Below are 14,237 nucleotides of genomic sequence, written 5' to 3'. Positions count from 1 at the left end.
TGCATGCATACATGCATGCATACATACATACATACATACATACATACATACATACATATGTATACATACATACATACATACATACATACATACGTACGTACGTACGTACGTACGTACGTACGTACGTACATACATACACACACACACGTACGTACGTACGTACGTACGTACATACATACATACATACATACATACATACATACATACATACATACACACACACACACACGTACATACGTACACACACTCACATACATACATACATACATACATACATACATACATACATACATACATACATACATACATACAGTACATTCATACATATAGGTGAAGGTGTAACAAACAACCTTAGAGTACTTGTTTATTACATGTACATGTGCGTTATATCCTGGCGGAAATGTCGGAACCCTCCTCCGCCATCTTGTTTTCTCAGAAGGTATGGTACTTCAAAATTCAGAATCCATGAACGTATTAGTCACTCTTATGTGCATTCATGATTAATCCAACTTGACGATGTGACCTATAGTGATATATTATGGGGGCAAAAGGCCGGGCACGACCAGGGGGCAATGGGCCGGGGGCAACGGGCCTAGAACCATACATATGCAGAGAATGCTACATGTATACCCTGGAAGACTAGCACAAACTCTAGTTCTAAAACTATGGGCCAGAAACTATATGTTCCAAAACTACCATAACTCTTATATTGTATACTGTATACTATAATTGCACCAGTGTGAATTGTGTGTCTATACAAATAAACACGTGATATTTTAAATAGAGTTAGAGAAAATCAATTCAACGTTTTAAAGTAGTAATTATATGGAGACTTATATATTAGTATACTATGTAAATCAACCTGCTGCCCTGCCTAATGGAAACACCCCTATTCTCTGACCATCTACTGTCCATTCAGCTGGACCAGACCGTCTGGAAATGATAGGTTTCTATTGGGTAACAAATCAAACGATTATATTACTCTCATATTCATACAACATTAACTAATAGTTGAATGGTCTAAATGATGTGCATAAACTCAGACCACCAACACAATGCTGTAATAATTAGTTCTTGTACCACGACCAATGGTTCTAATTAGTTACTATTAACATTTCACCCGTTCAGGTCGACAAAATTTGTCAAACTGTCCGTTTGCTGGGGGGTACTAAAGTGGTATTAAAGACAGCCAATGGCAGGACCTTGTTGTCAGTGGATAATTGTATGTGGGTTAGACTGCCATGATGATATTATGGATCTACTGAACTTTATTGACTATATTCATGACCACGTATGTTGTGTTCAGAGGCCATATCTACCAACACCTGTTTGGGACAGCAATGGGCAGCCAATCAAGTGTCTCCAATCAAGAAATGTCCCCAATCGCGATCGTCAGCCATGATGCGTCGTGTCGCAATCATTATGTATTCCAAATTCCGACCGAAATGTCGAATTGTGCTTATTTGCATGACCAGCAGTTTACGTAGGGAAAAGATTCTTGATAACCATGTATATTTGTGCTTGTGAATTAAAGTTTTGTTTTGTAATTACTGGCCAGATTTTCTTCATGAGGAACCCCGGATCGCGGCACGCACGTTTGATTCGGACGACTGCCGGACACATCTACTTAGGGAGCCTTCAGTAAGTACAAGGGGGCAGGGGACAATCAGGCCCGGGCTATTGCATAAAATGTGACCCGCCTCCGATTATGGCGTGCTAGACAGTGACCCTCTCACAATTTCCTTTGTCTGCAATATTGCCCTCCCTATTAATATATTTCAAAAACATGGTTGAAATGCTGTCAGACATAGAATAGGACACTAGTCCCAGAATAAATGATTTCAAGGAATTAATCCCACTGCTGCCACCACGTTGAAAGGTTTAAAGGTATTGTTTATTTCCCCAACCACTACTACCAGCACAGTATATTTGTGTGAAGGCACTGTATTAATTAGTACCAGTGTTAGGATCTCATTGGCTCAATTACAGGCCAGAATGTTAACTCCTAAACACTAGATGTTGTCGGGACTGACATCAACATTTATACAACATTCTCCCTCATTACCTTACCAAACTGTTCCAGTTTTACTCCTGTGAGACCCACTTCTCTTCTCACAACTGACAATTAATTCACTATCTGCCGTATGGTTGTCTGCAGTGATTTGATGATATGATATGATATTATGATACCTAATCCTAATTCCAAGCACTGGGCTGTTTATTACCATGGTTACAAGGATGCTATAGTAAAGTGAAACATGTTTTGAGCACCTCATATCTATAGCTAGTAGAATGCAAAGTACAGTGTCAGCAATCAAAATAATATCAATTTTTGGAGGGTCACTAGGTGTGCACTTACCGGCTACATTTCATGGCGATTACACACGATACACAGCGATAGGATACCAAAATCACAAAATAATGCTAAGTTATAATTAGACAATACAGTTACTCAAAGTAAAATGTGACCCTCCCCTAATCCCCCAGCCCCGGAGAACCGATTCGTAGTAAAATATGAACTCCGTCGCTGCCTAATTCCCCCAGCCCTTCCGACCTAATTACTGAAGGCTCCCTTATGCACAACATCTGACTACTTTCATAAAATGACACTTTTCATACTTACACTGTCAGTCTGCTGGGAATGACAGACAGTGGCTACAATCATGATAACCACAAGTTTCTTCATATTATTGTATTTGAACGTGGTTTTCGAAACTATGGACAATATTTGCCGAATGTATATATATATATATATATATATATATATATATATATATATATATATATATATATATATATATATATATATATATATATATATTATATATATATATATATATATATATATAGATAGATAGATAGATAGATAGATAGATAGATAGATAGATAGATAGATACCACGCCAATTTTAAATCTCTTCGAATTGTTTCTAATTTAGTATAATGATGTGTCACCGAGAGTAAAAAACTTGATTTTCCATTGTTTCAGTCATTGTCACCAAATGTCATATAATTCCATGTATGTATCGGTAACAGGACAACTGCCCCCCGGACAACTGCCCCCCGGACAATTGCCCCCGGACAATTGCCCCCGAAGGACAACTGCCCCCCGGACAATTGCCCCCGAAGGACAACTGCCCCCCGGACAATTGCCCCCCGGACAACTGCCCCCGAAGGACAATTGCCCCCCGGACTACTGCCCCGAACGAAAAAAAACTAGTATTACAGATGTACGGGTTTGTCATTCATTAAAAAGTCACCGTCGGCAACTTACCGCCGCAATTTGCGTACATTATACTCACTAAACACGAACACGAAGTCATTTTTTTTACTGGAAAAGATTTATTTATTATCAGTTAAATACAAAATATACAGGTAACAAGATAGAAAACGAGTCAAAAGTAGAAAAAATAATATAATTGTCGTAACAATTATCACAGATGACAATAGAGTAGAACGTGCATATAAATTATGTGAATTACAGCGGTAAGTTAAAGTATCATGCCGACTTTTATAACAATAATCACAGATAACAACGGTAAAACATGTGAATGTAGTGAGTATAATGTATGCAAATTGCGGCATTAAGTTGCTGACGGTGACTTTTTAATGAATGACAAACTCGTACATCTGTAATACTAGTTTTTTTTTTCGTTAGGGGGCAGTAGTCCGAGAGGCAGTTGTCCTTCGGGGGCAATTGTCCGGGGGGCAGTTGTCCTTCGGGGGCAGTTGTCCGGGGGGCAATTGTCCTTCGGGGGCAATTGTCCGGGGGGCAGTTGTCCTTCGGGGGCAATTGTCCGGGGGCAATTGTCCGGGGGGCAGTTGTCCGGGGGGCAGTTGTCCTAGAATCGTATGTATCATATCCATGGATATCGTCGGCAGTTTTTATTCATAAACTACAATAACTCTCTTTGTAATGGAACCAAATTAGCATAAATTATCAATTAAGTGTTACATACCACCATGTTTAATATTGTTGTATGTAAATTTTACAGTACCATTATAGTATCGTAATTGTGATATTTGTTTTTGAATAGTCGATTTTATTGCCTCTGACAACCCGATAAAATCTAAACAGAGAATCATGACAACATTTCTTACAAACACAGGAATGAAATTATGAATTACAGTCATACTTTGTGTCATCTACACGTTTTGACATCATTCAAATTGTAAAAACCACGGAAATTGAAATAAATATGATGAGGAATAAGAAAAGTAATTTGGGCTGAACTGTAAATAGGTATTTGCATATAATTAACTTTTCTTTGAAATTAAAGTATTTATGGTAAAGAGGTTTCCAATATCTACCGAAAGAGATTAACGATAACGATGAGATCACAGACAGACGGACGGACGGACGGACGGACGGACGGACGGACGGACAGACAGACAGACAGACAGACAGACAGACAGACAGACAGACAGACAGACAGACAGACAGACAGACAGACAGGCATTTTCAGTCTACATTTATCTATTCATCCACCCATTTTCGTTCGTTCGTTCGTTCATTCATTCATTCATTTATTCATTCATTCATTCAGTCAGTCAGTCAGTCAGTCAGTCAGTCGTTTGTTTGTTTGTTTATTCGTGTGTGCCATATGTCGTTCGGTCGGTTATTCTGAGTCAGTCAATATGTCAGTCTGTCATACAATCAGTCAGATAGTTCAAGCACGGTTTCCAAAGCATTCGATCAATCCAACAACAGGATATACAATTACAATTACTCATCGACGAACACGATAACCGTGCCCCATCCATCCCCACCCTCCGAACATCGCCATATTCTCATCAGTAATTTATTCATTTATTTTCCAGTGGATACAAAGACAAACAAAAGACATTACCGGTATTATGTTCTTTGTAATAGACATCGTGTCTCAGTAATCGCTTAACTTCACTTTTGACCAATTTTGCTGTGATTAACATGTTTATTATATTGAAATACAATTTCCGCATTGTAATGAATCGCTTTAGAGTCGATTTTTCTATTGTTTGTATTCGTATAGGGAGTAAAATAATAGGGTAAATTTTCCTCTTTTTTTTTAAATAAGTCACGAATATCGAAATCGTGTCACATTAACTTTATGACAGATCTATCTTGTTTCGGCGAACAATGGATTTAAAAAATCAATTTGTACTCACCCTTCTTACCAGTGTCATCAATACTAATGTAAGATGAAGTTTGGCTGATAATATTTACATAAAAGTTTCCTAAACGATGAAAGAATCAATATTTTGCGAGTTAATTCCTAAATGTAAGTTGATGTTTTGGCTTTAAAACCGATATGTACGTATTTGCACAATTCGCTGATTCGAATATTCGATTTCATTATGGTCAACCTAAAAAAAATTACCTATCTTTTAACCAGTCAAAAATCCCGCTCTGCTCACTGCAGAGAAGTCTGTTTGGAATGTTATTTTTGTGTCTAGTGTGTCGATTGCTCAGGGCAAAGTAATCCGATAAGAGATATACAAATCATTGGTTTACACAAATTTCTGGTGGTAAAAAATGCAAATACTACTGGGCGGATTAATCTGAAACAGGATTGGGATGTTTCTAGTGATGTCTACATATAAATGTTTCAGATGATAATACATCCATACATCCATACATCCATCCATCCATACATACATACATACATACATACATACATACATACATACATACTTACATACATACATACATACATAAATACATACATACATACATACATACATACATACATACATACATACTTAGTACGTAGATACAGTGTTCCGGATTGGTATCACGACGCCAAGTTCTAATTGTTATACAATGTATGGAGCCTTCCGCCATCCCTTTTCCGATTTTTGAAATATCATACCTTCTGAGATGGCGGAGGAGGGTTCTGACATTTCCGCCAGGATATAACGCACATATACATGTAATAAACAAGTACACTAAGGTTGTTTGTCACACCTTCACCTATATGTATGAATGCACTGTATGTATCATGTATGTAAAAGAAATGCAATGCAAAAACAAATGCAATGGCAAAAAAAATTCAACGCCAAAAAGAAAATGCAATGTAAAAAAAGATGCAATGGGAAATGTTAGCCGTTTCAGCTTTCGTACTTTAGTCATACCACACACCAAATATGCCGTCCAGCTTTGGAACCCACGAAATTATAAATAAGACATTGACAGCCTCGAAAAAATACAAAGGCGAGCTATAAAGCTGATACCAGAATTGGGAAATTTCAGTTATGCAGATAGACTGAGTACACTTAATGTAACCACTTTGGAAGAACGAAGGCGGAGAGGCGACTTGATTCAAGGGTTTCGTTTAATCAATGGATTTGATAAAAGTGACCAGGAACTATTATTTAAGCTTCACCAAACCAACAGGACAAGAGGACACTCACTAAAACTTGCTAAATCTAGTCAGACTGGATATTAAGAAATATTTCTTCTCTCAACGGGTCATATCTCCAACAGCTGTGTCAATTTAATCTCACTGTAAAGTCCTTGTATGTATATGTATATGTATATGTATATGTATATGTATATGTATATATTGTACTTGTTTAAATTGTTTGTAAATTGTGTTTTGAGCCGAAAACAAATTTCCGCATTCATATAGGTATAATAAAGTTATTGAATTGAACTGAATTGAATTGAATTGAATTGAATTGAATTGAATTGAATTGAATTGAATTGAATTGAAAAAAAAAATTTGCGGCAAAAATGATTAACAAAGACATTTAAATTTTTTGAAACACTACACACAATATTGATATTTTGTGACAGCTGAAACTGCTCACCAGTCTGATGGTCTGATTTGGTCACGTGAATCATCACTAGAATCATGTGACGCCACTGGCAACACGTGACAAAAGTCTGTAATATTTAATGATAATAAATTACTTACATGATAAAATAACACCAGAGAGCACTTTTTTAGTTCTTGAATTACAAAACTTTCCAGGAGCAGGAGGAGGAAATCTCCCTTCCGTACGCAGCACACACTGCTGTCTCGTCCTTTGATTCAAATTTTACGAATATTCCTCCTACCTCGACATGTTCAAAAAGCACCAGAAAGCTTTCTTTTTAGCCCTTTAATTTCAAAAAACTCCAGAGGCTGGAGTGGGTACCCCACCCCTTCACACACACACACACACACACACACACACACACACACACACACACACACACACACACACACACACACTTCTTGTCAACTTTTACCACCTACTTTCAAATTTTATTCGCTCCTTTTGAAATAAGCTACATCCATCATGTAGTCTCATGTTATGAGGAAATTCAATTTTAAAAATAACAAGTTGAGTGTTGTATGTATGTATGTATGTATGTATGTATGTATGTATGTATGTATGTACCGGTATGTATGTATGTATGTATGTATGTATGTATGCATGTGTGTATGTATGTATGTATGTATGTATGTATGTATGTATGTATGTATGTATGTATGTATGTATGTATGTATGTGAGTGTACATATGTACGTATGCACAACCATCAAAGAAATTTTAAAAAATGTGAATGGCAGCTGCCATTGGATTAGGGTTGTCAGTAGTTTCATATCCGAAGTGATATGAATAGACAGATTTAAAGCATGTATTTCAAGAAAAAATTGCTGTACCCCTAATAGGCAAGTAAAGTATTTGCTGTCTAGTTGCCCTTTAAAAAAAGTGTTATTTGGTCCAAATCCCCCCCCGCGAAATAAAATGGCTTATCCTAATATATTGAATACTTTTTATCAAAAGTTATGTTGAAATGTTATGTGTGGTTCTTTAGTTGTTGACGTAAGGTGAGTCAAGAATCCAGCCTACATCAGACAAAGTTTGACCTTTGAACTCATCACCAGAAATCTGTACGGATCTGTCTTCTTTCTTCACGTCTTCACTTGAAATGACGTCACTATAAGCTGGAAGTTCTTGTGGTGGTGTTTGTTTTGCCGCCTTCTGTCGACGCCATGCCATATATTGCCCGGGGATACAAACGATCCCACCTAGAATATGTGAGCAGCCAATAACGTAAAAGGAGTAGTCATAGTTACCAGTGACGTCATAAATCCAGCCTAGTGTAAAGAGAGATAGGTGGAGAGTACTCGGTAAAGTCAAGTAATCACTACATGTATATCACGTCCAGTCTGCGAATATCTCTGTCGTTCCCCCTCCCCCCACATGCAAATGGTAACTTCAATACACGCAGACTTTGATAATCTCTCTCTCTCTCTCTCTCTCTCTCTCTCTCTCTCTCTCTCTCTCTCTCTCTCTCTCTCTCTCTCTCTCTCTCTCTCTCTCTCTCTCTCTCTCTCTCTCTCTCTCTCTCTCTCTCCTCTTCCCTCCTTGTACACTGAAACTATATCGAATTATCACCAACCTGCTAATGGTGGTCCAATAAAGCTTCCAGTTCCAACTCCAGCAAACAGTACCGGTACAGCATAAATCATATTGGTTATTCCAATATACTCCCTCGTGCAAACTAACCCTAAGGTAGCATACGTGCCAGAGCAAATGCCAAATATAATACTTAATAAAACAAACCCAATGTAGCTGTGATAGAATGCAGGTATTAAGAAGGCAATGCCCGCGACAAGTAAACTTACGATGTGAGTTACAGTCGCAGAAACAAATTTTAGTTGGATTATGAGCCCAACAGCAAGTCGACTAAATAAGCTTGTTGCCCCATAAATTGATAATATCCATGCAGCATCTTGCGGGGAAGCTATATTTTTCGAAACAATGTTCGGTTGCAAATGCATCAGTGCCCCTAACATACCCGTTAGTGCAAAGACGAAAGATATTACAAGCAGGTTGAATTGTAAATTAGTGAGTACAGAACTATAGCATATCATGAAGTCGAATTTCTCGGGATGTTGTGTCTCTCCTGGAGTTGCCTCTCCCGGGGTTTCTCTTCCCCGTTGCTCTCTACTTCGCTTTTGTCGTCTTTTTCTTCTGTTGACGTGTGTGAGGGTGAGTTCAGGGGTCTCATCAAAGTACCAGCAAAGCAGATATTAGCTGTAATTGCTGATAGTATAAGAACAGAGCCTCTCCAACCATATTCATCAATGAATAATTGCAATACTGGTGGCATGACAAAAGCAGTTATCCCAGCACCAACAAACACTAGAGCATTAACTAATGGATACTTCTTGGGAAAATATAACGCACTCATTGAATAGGCTGGCGGAACTCCTATCGCAATACCAATACCTAGAGAGAGAGAGAGAGAGAGAGAGAGAGAGAGAGAGACAGAGACAGACAGACAGACAGACAGACAGACAGACAGACAGACAGTCAATTATCTAAATACTAGTAGTTCATGGAATATAATATTGAAGGGTACTGATAGATCACATGATTGATAAACGCACGCAAAACAATTTAACAATTCGTGTTGTAACTCAATAAATTGTTCTGAACGTGTACTTATATTTAGCTTTTTTCGTGCAATATTGACCCATTCGCACAAATGGATTCAAATTTAGCCGTCAAATCCCCCCTCCCCCCCTCTCTCTCTCCCTCCCTCTCCCCCCCCCCTCTCTCTCTCTCTCCGCCCCCTTGTGGTCGAAAGATGGTGCTCAATACAATGATGCAATTCAACATACCTGATAGAATACCAATACTTCCATACAGGTAAGATAGACTTGTAGCAAAGTAACTGATAAAGAATCCAATACTAGACAGGATACCAGATATAACGATAGTTACTCGATGACCTATTCGCTTAGTGACCATACTCCCAATAATCTCTGACGTGAAAATGAAAACAATGAACAACGTTTTTTTTAGGTACACTTAGATTATATCCTTCGCTAATGATGTCTTGACTATACATGCAACAAATATTACCCACAACAAACTTATATGAATTCAGTTTCTGTCCCTTTAATAATCTCATCACAAGGCCAAGGACTAGACAAACTTGTACACCCATTGCAATTTTCCCAAATAATGTTAAGGTTACCGCAATAAATGTTGTTACCACTTACGCATGATGCAACAGGAAAATGCAAGCAGTGATAAAATCCACGATGCATCTTCAGCACTTGATTGAAAATATCTTCGTACGCCAATAAAGAATGGACTCAAACTCTGTGTAAGACCACCAAAGATGCTGTGTACTATAGTGGCTCCCAAGACAACCATCCAGCCCCATCCTCCGTCAGGTCCTCTAACTTGATGATCTTTATGAACACTTGGCATTTCTGTAATTAGAGAAATTAAAAATTGTTTGATTCTGGTTAATCGACCCCACCTAGGTTTACACTGCTGACTCTAAACTTTTTTTAACATATTCCAGAAAAAAATATCGTACAAATTGTGTGAAGTCTCGCAAGAAACAGTGGTTGTAAAATTCTTAAACCAACTTAAAGACAATATAAAACTGTTCTACCAATCTGTAATAAATGTACATCTTAAAGAGAAGAGACCAATAACACATACAGAAACCATATGGAAAACAACGGAAAACATAACTACCTGAAGCAGACTCTCACATATGAAAAACAAATATAAAAAACAAACAAACAAACAAAAACTTACCTACCGCACCTATTCTAAAATTGAGCGTAATCGGAACCACACAATTTTTTTATTAGGCCTAAGAAAATGTAAAAAAAAATATGTTGTCATTATACTTACAGGCAGTGATTAAATTTTGTAAATACTCACATTCAGTCTTTGTGTGAACTGATCTGTCGTTTCTTAATTATTATACAAAATTGATATGTTACAAAATAGTTTGGTTATCCGTATTTACTTGTGTGTATGCAATTTGTTTACTATTCACTCCCAACGCATAATAAGTCACTTTCAACCCTTTAGCATCAAGAGCATTAATTAATTCCACCTTCAAGTCCCAATACTCGCCAATTATGGTAGTTCGTTTGACAGGGTCAGTTGTTGAACCCCAAATAAAGTTGGCAAATAACCTGTCCAAATAGACAAGCAAGTCATTAGGAGCGACACATAAATTAAAAGGGTAGGTAAATTTTGAAGCAGCTAAGGATTTCAAAACTACCACCCTACCATACAAAGTCAAATTTCTCGTTGACCAATGATTCAGAATGTTTTCAATTGAATTCAACTTGGCATCAAAATTTAGCCTTAAAATGGACTCTGTGTCACATGTGAAGTATACACCAAGTGACTTTATTGGTTTATCTGGCCAACTTATATTACCAATCTTTTTTCTCCTCTTTTTCCACTTCCCAACCCAAAGACCCTCCGTCTTCCTATTGTTCAAAGCAGGTCAAGAAGCAAATTCGCTAAATTTGTTGATAACATAGAGAGCGTTAACAATTGATTCCTCATTTGAAACAAATATTTAGTATCATCCGCTACCTGACAGAATCTGATTTCTCTTTCAAAAAGATTACCTACTTTGATATTAATACCTTGAATTTCTTTTTAGGTACGTTCTTATTTTAACCCCAAGAACCTCCACAACCAACAGAAATAATAAGGCAGAGAGTGGACAGCCCTGTCTGATACCTCAAGTGAGTTGCACGATTTTGGACAGACATCCATTATTTATGATAAAAGTTTTACAATTACAGTAGATTGTTTTTACCCATGAACCTTGTTATATCACAGTGTTTATTTACGTAGAAAGACACAGTAATAAAGTTATTTGATTCATTAAGAATCTAAAGTAAATATCCATTTTCCATCTATATGGCCCTTTTAAGAGCAACATCTAGCCAAAGATATCGCGTGATACTTTTAGTTGAAAAGGAATGCGCGCGCATGCACAGATCAACGTATCTCCTTAGACTTTCCAACAGCCCACACTGGCCTAGCCTCGTTCGTTGACCCGTCTTTCTTGGTAATGACCCAATTGCAACAGCTAGTCCCCCCCCCCCATACCACCACATCCAACCCCTAGTATATAATACTCACCCATAATAGAAATACTCAACGGGACGAACATACATTCGAACTTGCGAAGATAATGAGTTTGCCATTTCGAACGGCCCCACCCCCTCATTCGAATGAAGGAGAATATATCTTACTAAGGGGATTAGGCCAATGTAGCGAGAGCAGTGTGGGCTGTCGAATAACCCTATGGAATTCTTATGGCTCCATCGATGAAATATAAAACAACACTTTAACTAATATAGGAGAACCCGGATTGAAACATTGGCCTTTAAGGTGTATGAAATGATAGTTATTATAATTTTCGAAATAGTTAGAGGGGACAGTGAATATTGTTAGAACTATTCTGATGTCAATGACTGAAACATTTTTTTTGAAATTGCCTACACTAGTCGCAACAGTTGGTTCCTCTTTGTCTAAGCTATGTGAGAGGGGTGATTATACAAAAATACAAAAAATAAAAACTCACCTACGGTATTCGTATGATGGAAAAGGAAAGCGAGAAACGGATACCTCTAGCATGTGGTCAGGAGTGTGTTTACTATTACCTTGCCTTGTACTATATGCAGTTCACATATCCAATGTAGACCGTGGTCTAGTCTCATAAATCAATTGTTTATAAAGAGTATGTGAATCATTGTTGAGCTTGGAAATTTAGGCCACGTATTGAAAGACGGACATACTTAACATGCACATCAATTGTATTTATTGTCTCAACCATGGCTTGACGTATTTGAATGTTGTCGTCTTTGCAGCTGACCCAGGACAATTAACACAAAAACTGAACTTCAAGACTTTGTAGTTAGTTGGGGGTGACGACGGTATCATTTACTATTGCCTACTTAGCAAGCCAACACTGAATTTTAAAAAGTTCAAGCTGAACTAGTTGTAATTATACCTGTTACAGTGGTGTCATTTTATTGGCGATCAGACTACCAACAGCATATTCACAGGAAATTGTTACAATATATATATATATATATATATATATATATATATATATATATATATATATATATATATATATATATATATATATATATATATATATAGGTTTTGAAAATTTGAACCAAATTATATGCTATAGACCCTACAGAACTGTTTCGTGATAAAAGTATATATATATAATCAGACATTGTAGATGTCAATATTAGAGGTCGATTTTACTCACAAATAGTACAACAGAAGTTTGACATCGTGAACGCATGAGAACATTGATTTTTGGCGTGGACCTAAAAATCAATTAGACTAGATTTATCGTATCGTATTTTATGTACAGCTACAAGATCACATACACACAGGTTATTCTGTTACGTTCTGAGATTGCCTAATGTAACGTTTCATTCAGTGTCCAAGTTATGGTCTTAATTATTGGTAGATCGGCAGAACGTAAACAATTCTCGATCGCGATCGCACTATGCGAAAATTCAAATTTACCCACCTTTTACCTACCTATGACCCACCTAACCACCATGCACCATCTCTCTCTAGGGGTAGTATGAGACGCAGTACCACTTTTGACTGTGTACAGCCCCCAGGTGAGAGATCACCGGGGATAATTAAGTCAAAGGTGGAACCTCGTCTAATATTCGCCACCTTTACACATCCTCTGCCTAAGATTTACCCATGGTCAAATGTGATTGTTCGTATAGTTAACAGTCTTTTTAGTGTACCAGGATCTAACGAGCTTGTCTAAGTTAGGAATTAGCCACACGGGTATGGTCACTCACGTACGCTTTTACACTCAGGCGCGCAGAGAGAGAGAAAGAGAGAGAGAGAGAGAGAGAGAGAGAGAGAGAGAGAGAGAGAGAGAGAGAGAGAGAGAGAGAGAGAGAGAGAGAGAGAGAGAGAGAGAGAGAGACCGCACAGCAACTGTTGCGTTGCAAATCAATAATTAAAGTGTCTTTATTTCTCCATGTCCCTAACAGATAAGTTCTTGTTGTCACCTTGAAATTATAGTGATGTCATTATTCTAAATATAATTTGTCATACATAAACGATCTCTCACCTAGATTCATTTTTCTAGAAGACATGGTGAACTTTCCACCCGAATATTTAAAGATTGCGATTCAAAATCATGCAATATGTAAATTTTCCACGTGTTATACAAGACAAGTATTGATCACGCCATTGGAAAATTAGGTATTAATCTGAATTTGATAATCAACAAGTGATCTTGTTTACAAATACTAATCTATGTTGTTTAATCAAAGCAGTTTTTGTTAGCTGCTAGAGATAAATGTAATTAATACAGGATTAGTAGATAAATCAACTTATTAGTAGATTACGCTGTTGTTAGCTCATGTTTGTAGCACAAACTTGAAGATAAACTATACGCTAATTTTTGTAAAATATGTCAAAT

The sequence above is a fragment of the Glandiceps talaboti genome, chromosome 3, assembly GCF_964340395.1.
Source record: "Glandiceps talaboti chromosome 3, keGlaTala1.1, whole genome shotgun sequence".
NCBI classification, from domain to species: Eukaryota; Metazoa; Hemichordata; class Enteropneusta; family Spengelidae; genus Glandiceps; species Glandiceps talaboti.
The sequence above is the reverse complement of the archived record's forward strand: the minus strand, read 5'-3'. Positions refer to the sequence as shown.